A 10722-nucleotide genomic window follows, 5' to 3' on the forward strand; every position below is an offset into this window, starting at 1 on the left:
TTTGGCTTACTTATAAGAAGCTCAACTTTAAATATAGTATTTGTACAAATATACTCCCTGTTTCTGGTAATATGAACTTTCAGTTTTGTCTAATACTCCGAAGTTCTAGGTTTCCTTTTATATATTTGTAACTTACCTGCTTCTAATACATGTTCTTTAAGAGCTTTTATGTATATCATATCACTGTCACTTCAGTCGTGTCCGACTCTGTGCGACCCCATAGACAGCAGCCCACCAGGTTCCCCCGTCCCTGGGATTCTCCAGGCAAGAACACTGGAGTGGGTTGTCATTTCCTTCTCCAAGGCATGAAAGTGAAAAGTGAAAGTGAAGTCGCTCAGTCGTGTCCGACTCTTAGCGACCCCGTGAACTGTAGCCTAACAGGCTCCTCCATCCATGGGATTTTCCAAGCAAGAGTACTGGAGTGGGGTGCCATTGCCTTCTCCGATGTATATCATATACACGTATTTATATAACGGGTCATATTTTATATGACATATAACATATTTGTGAGTCTAATACAACTTCATCCCACCATTCTACTTTACTTATTTAAAAATAAATACAATGAAATATCAAAAAGTAAATGCTTTGCCGGGATGTGTTTGGCTGTCTGGCTATCTGACTACCATAGATATATAACTTAGGACATCTAAGGCAGGCTTTTCTTTTAGGTTTCCCACGTCTCAAATATTTAAAAATTACAAATAATTAAATATATATGTAATTTATAGTTTCTTCACCCAGTAATTACTACCATGAACAAATTTTACTTTCTCTGATATTTTTCTATGTATAAATATTTGCTATAGATAATATATATTATATTTACTATATAATCTATACTATGTAATTCTGTATACTATTTAATATTGACTACATAATATGTATTTAATATATGCATATATTATATAAAAGATATATATTTTAAACACAACTTTGGAATTGGATTTTTCTTTTTAGCATTTTTCCCATGACCCTAAACACTTCCGTAGAAATGGTTTTAAACATTTTTGTTATATTCCGTTATATGAGTACACTTTCATTCATTTTCCCCTTCTATTGTTAGACATTGGGTTATTTCCCATATTTCAATATTTAAACAGTGCTGCCATGAATGTAAATATTTGTGTGCTGCTTAAAATTTTCCTTAGGATAAATTCCTAGAAGTGAGCTTAGCAAGGACAAAAGGCTACCTTAAAAAAATATACTGGCTAATCACTTTCCATAATGGTAGCATTAATTGAATCAGTATGTAAACATCCCTGTTTCTTGAGACCCTGTCAAAGATGAGATTATCACATAAAAATATTTTGATCATTTAAAGGATAAAAATAGGGATTTATTATTTTATACTGCATCTCTTTGGTTATGAACAAAGTCAGGAATTTTTGATTTTGTTTCTGCTTGTTTTGAGTCTCGGCATTTATATTTTCTTCTTTTGCAAGCAGTAAATTCACATCTTTTGCCCATTCTTATATCTCAGTGTTAGTTTTTTTCTTGTAACTGTCCTCCCAACTCCACCCCCCACCCTCCCCTGCCAAAAAAATGTGGGCTAGATATTATTTCCGTGACTGTTCTACTTCTTTGGACTATCTGAAAAATCTCAAACTTCATACCAAATGTTTCCAGACTAAACTCTGCTAGCTCTTTCCATCCAATGATATACAATCTGCAGTTTACTGAAAGGGAAACTCCTGCTTTGTAATAACTCTCACTGTTGATTGCCAAAATTCAGTTCCATACTTTTTTCTGCCTATCTGAGACAATGAGAACCTTCATCTCCTTGTCCAGCAGAACTGAACACTGCTCATGCAATAAATCCCATTTACCATCAGTTCAGTTTTCCATGTGGGACTTTCCTGATGGGGCTTTCTTGATTCTTACTCATTCTTTTCTTTCCTGGCCACCCTGCTCCCCATCCCCCTCTTCTAATAATTTAGAATTCTTTTCCAAAAATATCAACTTTTCAGTGCTTCCTACTCTAGTGATGTAAAACACCCACAAAAATTTTCTGCTAATCCTGAGTAAAACAAACAACAACATGTCAGCAATGCTCCTGGGGCTAGATCATGCAAGTTGACATGCTCTGCTACCAGCAGCAAGCCCATCATTGGGATGTGTGCATTCTTGAGAGGCAATGAGACAGCTTTGGCTCAAACCTCTTATATGTCTTAATTTAAAGAAATCAAAGTTATTTGTTTTGGTTTGGGGGCTGGAATTTATGCCTCAAAATAGCTATAGTTTTCTTAGAATTGAGCTTTGCCAAAGAAGCAATTTGTAAGTTGTAGTAGTGAAACAGGGCGCAGTTCCCAACTTCATTATGTGCTTATTAGCTTGTGTTATTGTGTTTACATAAGGCATTTCTTTGGAAACACTGTATATTTGGTAGAAATAGGAAAAGCAAACATATTTTGGTTCCATCACTGTCCCTGTTTAGATTAAGTGAGAGACATGAAGGGGCACAGGGTTCATCTCTGCTGAGCTAGCCTCTATGATAGGAGAGTGGTAAGGGCTCCAGTAGGCAAATCCTCGTGAGCCTTTCTGGCCATGTGGAGGTCTTGTGAAGGATTCTACTTTATTGACTTGGTGTCCTGAAAGCAGTTAGAAAGACCGCAAATAAGTGAGATGAACAAAACCCACCCCTCTCCCTCTGATTGCTTCAATATCGCCAAATGTAGCCCACCATAGCCCCACCCTACACTTCCCTTCCACTCCCTGGACTCTGAGCCCAAGGGCTCCCAGAAACCCTTATCCCAACTACTGACTTGATCCATAGTGTGCTTTTTGAGAATTCAAGACAGCGGAAGGAAGAAACCATTCTGGCTAGAGAAAGGAACAGATTAGAGCTCCCTGACATATCACAGGATGTAGGCTACTCACAGCATGAGTGGACCATCACTGAGGGTGGGCCTGGCAGTGGAAAGTGAGGGCGAAGAACCCCATAGTGTGTTCGGAGATCTTCTTTGAGCCACTCATATTGTGGCTTGTTGTTTCTATTGGGCATTGGTGAGTTTGGACCCTTAGCTGAAAGTAACCAAACCAAACCAAACCAAAACCCCCAAAGCAACACAGAACACTCAAATGAGCTTAAGCAATAAAAATAATTTATTAGCAGATATAACTGAACAGTCCAAGAGTAGGGCTAGTTTCTGACATGGCTGTCCTCAGAGGTTTAATTTTCAGCTCCATCTCTTTTGAGTCCTTCTTCCAGGGGTGATGATGGCCAGTGGATGTTTAAGACCCCCAGTCTACCAGCTTCACAACCTCAGCAAGAAGAGAGCACCTTTCACCAAAAGTGAAAGATGTTGTGGACAGGTAAAAATGGAAGAAGGGCCAGCTCAGATCAGCTATCTTTTAACCAAATGGAGGAGATCTACATCCTAGATTACACGTCCATTCCTAAAGTCAGAGAGTAGGGTCCCCCCCACCCAAAATGAGAAGTTTCTATTGTCAGAAAGAAAGGATTCTATTGCTAGAAATACCAAAGACATCACAATCCACTGCATCACAGTCTGGTAAAAAAGGCACCAGGTTTACAGCCAGACCTGTCCCACTCAGTCTTCATTATGCTGTCACCTTGGGTAAGACACATCTAAGCCTCAGACCCGTTTTGTTCACTGGGGACAAGAACTTGCATGTGGTCATTTCATTGGGACCACTGTGTGAAAGATACAGAAATAGTGAGAATGGGAGAGATTATTGCCATTGTCTCCTTCTAGACCCTGGAGCTGGCTATTGCAGGTCATCCATTTATTTATGTCTTTAGTTTGTAAGGTTCTAAAAGGGAAGATCATTGCTTAAGGTTCAAGCCACCTTCAACCTACCCAGGTGTTCAGACAGTACATCTGCCTCCCACCTGCTTCACTTAAGTGATACAAAGAAGAGCGTGTAGGTTTCAGCTTCCTCATCACAGTCAACAGGACACTGAGAGGCACCTCTGTGACGCAGCTTCACTCTGAGTGTTTACTTTCTATTTGCAGACTCTTTTGGAAACTGTCTTTGACTTCTGAGAACTAAAGCATTTGAAATATTCATCTTTTTTATCCCTAAAAATGGAAGAGGAACCCTGGCACATCTCCTAAAGCCCTAGTCACACCTGCTGTTTATTCTGCACTCACATAGGGATGACTCTCCTCTAGAGTTCAGGGCATTTCGTTTGACACATCAAAGTGAAACTCCTAGAAGATAGAAACAACATGTCTATTGTTAGATGGAGAGTACTCCATTTCAAGATGAAAACTAAAACACCAGGTTGATTTTTTTTTGAAGTCCTAATACCTTGAGTGTTTAGATTTGGGTGTTAGGGGTAACTGAATGGTTATCGGTGAAAGTGCAAGATGTCATTCTTGTAAAGTGATCCCCTTGGAAAAGGACAATGTTTTAGAAATACCTCAAAGAAGGAAAAAAGGTCAGCTGAATTCACAAGAGCGTTTTCCACATACAAGTTGGTCACTAGACTCCCTATACTCTGAATTTTACACTGAAGTGTACCATTTTGTCCTCCAATGCATTAGTTCTAACTCCTTCAGCTCCTACCTGAACAATTGCTCCTAACTCATTTCTAATGCCTTCTCTTCTCTTTCTTTTTTTTCCCCCTTCTTTACATTCAGTTCAGCTCGGTTCAGTTGCTCAGTTGTGTCCAGCTCTTTGCAACTCCATGGACCGCAGCATGGCAGGCCTGCTTGTCCATCACCAACTCCCGGAATTTACCCAAACTCATGTCCATTGACTCAGTGATGCCATCCACCCATCTTATCCTCTGTTTCCCCCTTCTCCTCCTGCCCTCAATCTTTCCCAGCATCAGGGTCTTTTCAAATGAGTCAGTTCTTTGCATTAGGTGGCCAAAATATTGGAATTTCAGCTTCAACATCAGTCCTTCCAATAAACACTCAGGACTGATCTCCTTTAGGATGGACTGGTTGGATCTCCTTTGAGTCCAAGGGATGCTCAAGAGTCTTCTCCAACACCATAGTTCAAAAGTATCCATTCTTTGGAAAAGCTCTCAGCTTTCTTTATAGTCCAACTCTCACATCCATACATGACTACTGGAAAAACCATAGCCTTGATTAGATGGACCTTTGTTGGCGAAATAATGTCTATGCTTTATAATATACTGTCTAGGTTGGTCATAACTTTCCTTCCAAGGAGTAAGTGTCTTTAATTTCATGGCTGCAGTTGCCATCTGCAGTGATTTTGGAGCCCCCCAAAATAGTTTGGAGCCCAAACTAATAATTTGGAGCCCAAATAAAAGTCAGCCACCGTTTCCACTGTTTCCCCGTCTATTTGCCATGAAGTGATGGGACTTGATGCCATGATCTTATTTTTCTCAATGTTGAGCTTTAAGCCAACTTTTCCACACTCTTTCACTTTCCTCAAGAGGCTCTTTAGTTCTTCACTTTCTGCCACAAGGGTGGTGTTATCTGCATATCTGAGGTTATTGATATTTCTCCCAGCAATCTTGAATGCAGCTTGTGCTTCATCCAGCCCAGCATTTCTCATGATGTACTCTGCATATAAGTTAAATAAGTAGGGTGACAATATACAGCCTTGACATACTCCTTTTCTTATTTGGAACCAGTCTGTTGTTCCATGTCCAGTTCTAACTGTTGTTTCCTAACCTGCATACAGATTTCTCAAGAGGCAGGTCAGGTGGTCTGGTATTCCCATCTCTTTCAGAATTTTCCACAGTTTGTTGTGATCCACACAGTCAAAGGCTTTGGCATAGTCAATAAAGGCAAAGTAGATATTTTTCTAGAACTCTCTTGCTTTTTAGATGATCCAGTGGATGTGGGCAATTAGTTCTCTGGTTCATCTGCCTTTTCTAAAACCAACTTAAACATCTGGAAGTTCATGGTTCATGTATTGCTGAAGCCTGGCTTGGAGAATTTTGAGCATTACTTACTAGTGTGTGAGTGCAATTGTGCGGAAGTTTGAGCATTCTTTGGCATTGCCTTCCTTTGTGGTTGAAATGAAAACTGACCTTTTCCAGTCCTGCATAGAGAACAGGTTTATTTATTATTTATCTGCTGCTCTCCCTGAAGAGCCAGAAATTGTTTATTTTTATTTTTATTGAAATAGACTTGATTTACAATGTTGTGTTAGTTTCAGTGTACAACAAAGTGATTCAATTATACATTTATATTATTTTTTACATTCTCTTCTATTGTTTTGTTATAAGATATTGAGTATGGTTCCCTGTGTTATACAGAAGGACCTTGTTGATTATCTAATTTGTTGTTGTTTATTTGCTAAGTCGTGTTTGAGTCTGTACCACCCTGTGAACTGTAGCACGCCAGGCTCCTCTGACCTCCACTGTCTCTCAGAGTTTGCTCAAATACATGTCCATTGAGTCAGTGATGCCATCTAAACTTCTCATCCTCTGCTGTCCCCTCTCCTTTTGCCTTCAACCTTTCCCAGCATCAGGGTCTTTTCCAATGAATTGGCTCTTAGCATCAGGTGGCTAAAGTATTGGAGCTTCAGCTTCAGTATTAGTCCTTCCAATGAATATTCAGGGTTGATTTCCTTTAGGATTGACTGCTTTGATCTAAGGGACTCTCAAGAGTGTTCTCCAGCGCCATAATTTGAAAGCATCAATTCTTAAGAGCTCAGCTTTCTTTACGATCTAACTCTCACATCTGTACATGACTACTGGAAAAACCATAGCTTTGACTATACAAACCTTTGTCAGCAATATGATGTCTTTGCTTTTTAATATATTGTCTAGGTTTTTCAAAGCTTTTCTTCCAAGGAGCAAGTGTCTTTTAATTTCATGGCTGCAGTGACCATCCACAGTGATTTTAGAAACCAAGAAAATAAAATCTGTAACTGCTTCCACTTTTCCACCTTCTGTTTGCCATGTAGTGATGGGACCAGATGCCATGATCTTAGTTTTTTGAATGTTGAGTTTCAAGCCAACTTTTTCACTCTCTTCTTTCATCCTCATCAAGAGGCTCTTTTGTTCCTCTTCACTTTCTGTTATTAGAGTGGTATCATCTGCATATCTGAGGTCGTTGATATTTCTCCTGGCAATCTTGATTCCTGTTTGTGATTCATCCAGTTCAGCATTTCACATGATGTACTCTGCACAGAAGTTAAACAAGCAGGGTTGCAATATACAGGCTTGTTGTACTTCTTTCCTTTTTTAGCTAGTCAGTTTTTCCATGTCTGATTCTAACTGTTTTTTCTTGACCTGCATACAGGTTTCTCAGGAGACAGCTAAGGTGGTCTTGTATTTGCATCTTTTTAAGAAATTTCTATAGTTTGTCATGATATGCACAGTCAACGGCTTTGGTGTAGTCAACGAAGCAGAAGTAGATGGTTTTCTGGAATTCCCTTGCTTTCTCCATGATCCAATGAATGTTCTCAATTTTTGCTCTGGTTCCTCTGCCTCTTTGAAACCCAGCTTGTACATCTGGACATTCTTGGTTCACATATTGCTGAAGCCTAGTTTGAAGGATTTTGAGCAAGTGAAATAAGTGCAATTGTATGATACTTTGAACATTCTTTAGCATTGCCATTCTTTGGGATTGGAATGAAAACTGACCTTTTGCAGTCCTGTGGTCACTGCTGAGTTTTCCAAATTTGCTGACATATTGACTGTAGCACTTGAACAGCATCATTTTTTTTTAGGATCTGAAATAGCTCAGCTGGAATTCCATCACTTCCACTAGCTTTGTAATAATGCTTCCTAAGGCCCACTTGACTTCACAATTCAGGATGTCTGGCTCTAGGTGAATGGCCACACCATTGTGGTTATCCAGGTCATTAAGACCTTTTTTGTGCAGTTCTTCTATGCCACCTCTTCTTAATCTCTTCTGCTTGTTAGGTCCTTGCTGTTTCTGTCCTTTATTGTGCCTATCTTTGCATGAAATATTTATTTGTTATCTCCAATATTCTTGAAGAAATTGCTAGTCTTTCCCATTCTATTGTTTTCCTCTATTTCTTTGCATTGTTCACTTAAGAAGCCTTTCTTATCTTTCCTTGATATTCTCTGGAACTCTGCATTCAGTTGGGTATATCTTTCCCTTTCTCCTTTGTCTTTCACTTCTCTTCTTTTCTCAGCTATTTGTAAGGCCTCCTCAGACAACCAACCATTTTACCTTCTTGCATTCTTTTTCTTGGGGATGGTTTTGATCACCACCTCCTCTACAATGTTACAAACTCTGTCCATAGTTCTTCAGGCACTCTGTCTACCAGATCTAATCCCTTGAATCTATTTGCCACTTCCACTGTATGATCATAAAGGATTTGATTTAGTTCATACTTGAATGGCCCAGTGGTTTCCCCTACTTACTTCAATTTAAGCCTGAAGTTTGCAACAAGGAATTCAGGACTTGAACCATAATCAACTCCAGGTCTTGTTTTTACTGACTGTATAGAGCTTCTCCATCTTTGACTGCAAAGAGCACAATCTATCTGAGTTTGGTATTGACCATCTGGTGATGCCCATGTGTAGAGTAGAGTTGTTTCTTGAGTTGTTGGAAGAGTGTGTTTGCTATGACCAGTGTGTTCTCTTTACAAAACTCTGTTAGTCTTTGCATTGTTTCATTTTGTTCTCAATGGCCAAACTTGCCTGTTAGTCTAGGTATCTCTTGACTTCCATTTTTTGCATTTCAATCCCCTATTGATGAAAGGATATCTTTTTTTTTTTTTTTATGTTAGTTTTAGAAGATGTTGTAGGTCTTTACAGAGCCAGTCAACTTTAAGTTCTTCAGCATCAGTGGCTGGGGCATAGACTTGGATTACTGTGATGCTGAATAGTTTGCCTTGGAAATAAACTGAGATCATTCTGTCATTTATAGTCATGTGTATAGTTTAATCCAAACTCCTCATTTATCCCTCCCTCTCTCTCTCCTTTGATAACCATAAGTTTGTTTTCTATGTCTATGTGTCTATTTCTGTTTTATAAATAAGTTCATTTGTATCATTTAAAGAATTTTCACATATAAATGAAATCATATAGTATTTGTTTTTGTCTGGTAAACTTCACTTAATATCATCATCTCTGGGCCCATTAATGTTGCTGCAAATGGTATTATTTCATTTTTTTCTTTGAGTAATATTCCACTGTGTGTGTGTACCACATCTCCTTTAGTCAGTTATCTGTTGATGGACACTTTGGTTGTTTCTATGTCTTGGCTATTATAAACAGTGCTGTAATGAACATTGGGGTTGCCTTCTCTCCAATGTCCTTCCTCTTATTCATCTAAGTTCACATCTGAAGTCACTTAGTGTGATGTACTCTAGGCCAACTTATTAATTATCTGTGGCTTGATTTTCTTAGTAGTTCAAAGGGTTATGTGAACTTAAGTGAATTATTTTATGTAACATGCTTAAGATAGTGCCTGGCACATAGGAATTCTAATTAAGTGTAGGCTGCATACACATTAGCTAGTATTACTTGATCCTTGTGGGTTCCAGCTTAAAACCCTTTCCCCTCTTGCAGTGAAGGAAGATGTAGCTCCTGTCCCTGGCCCACATCCCTTCATGGCGTGGCCACTCACCATGGCCCCACCTCTTCTCTCACCCTGCTCTCCTATATGCTCCATCTTCTGTTCTCCTGCCATACTGGTGGGCACTGGGCATGTTTCAGCCTGGTGATTTCATCTCCCTTCCTTCCATGACAACTCAGAGAACTACTTATTATTCTTCAAGGCTGTGCACCAATGAAATTGCCTCTAGATTCTTCCGGGGAAGACTTAAAGATGGCTTTTATGGGTGTCTTCTTCTATTTTAGCAATTATGCTTTCATTCTTAAAAAAAATGAAAATAGTTTCTGCTTATTGGATATCTAGGATATGCCAGGGGGTTTATATTCATCATTTCATAATAATCTTCATGTCAAAAACATTATTCCTATTATAGATGAGGAAACGGAGGTTCACAGAGCTGAAGTTACTTGTTCAAGGAAGCAGTGGGACCAGGGTTGACACTCTGTTCTGATTCTGAAATCTTTTGTCCTTTGACTGTATGCTACACTCCTTTTCAGTATGGTTAATAGTTTTCTTGTCTTCTTGCCTTCTGTGGACCTCTGAGCTGCCTCAGGGCCATGGGCAGCATCCTTGAGAGTCCCGTACTGCTCATGGAGGAATCCAAGCCCAGTAAAAGTCTCTGTGAAAAGGGGGCAGCCTTTTTCATTTGTTTTCTTCTATTTCTAATCACTAATTGCATTTTTATTCTATGTCAGACTCTTTCTACCTGACTTCTGACTCTGATCCTATGGAAGTAATAGTCCTCCTGTTCTTGTTTGGGTGGAGGCGTCACATGTTGAAGTACCGAGTACAGCCAGCCCGAACTGACTCCCTGGGCACCACCCTGCTGCTCTGGCCAGCGTTCCTGTCTCCTGCTTCCTGGGAGAAGACAACTGGCAGCAGATTTCCTGAGGGTAGCAATTATTTCCTTGGATACACAGCATGTAGCCCAATATTTGGCATAAACACCAATAAATAATGGTTGAATAATTGAATGATTATTTAGATGCAGTGATAACCAATCAAAAGTATGCATTAGATGGAAACTGAAGTCAAAACATAGGTTTCCCAGATAGGCCAAAGGATGACCGATCTTCCATTTCGCTTCTAATGAGAGGCTCCTTCATGGCACATGGTGGGGAGGGGAGGATGCAGAGGATCTGGATAATCGCTGTTTGAGGAATGGATTGAGATGCTTACTAGGGCCATCGTCAAGGCACGTGCTAATCAAGACAGCCAGACTTGTGTCAAA

The 10722-nt window shown here is 39.5% G+C and overlaps 1 long non-coding RNA gene across 1 annotated transcript; it reads left to right on the forward strand.

The window, feature by feature from the left end:
- Window positions 1-896: 896 nt before the first annotated feature.
- On the forward strand, window positions 897-10465 carry LOC132346107 (uncharacterized). Its single transcript, XR_009495812.1, has 2 exons — window positions 897-3581; window positions 10187-10465. It is a non-coding gene; the product is annotated as an uncharacterized lncRNA (long non-coding RNA).
- The last annotated feature ends 257 nt before the right edge of the window (window positions 10466-10722 follow it).

Source organism: Bos taurus, chromosome 9 (genome assembly GCF_002263795.3).
Source record: "Bos taurus isolate L1 Dominette 01449 registration number 42190680 breed Hereford chromosome 9, ARS-UCD2.0, whole genome shotgun sequence".
NCBI lineage: Eukaryota > Metazoa > Chordata > Mammalia > Artiodactyla > Bovidae > Bos > Bos taurus.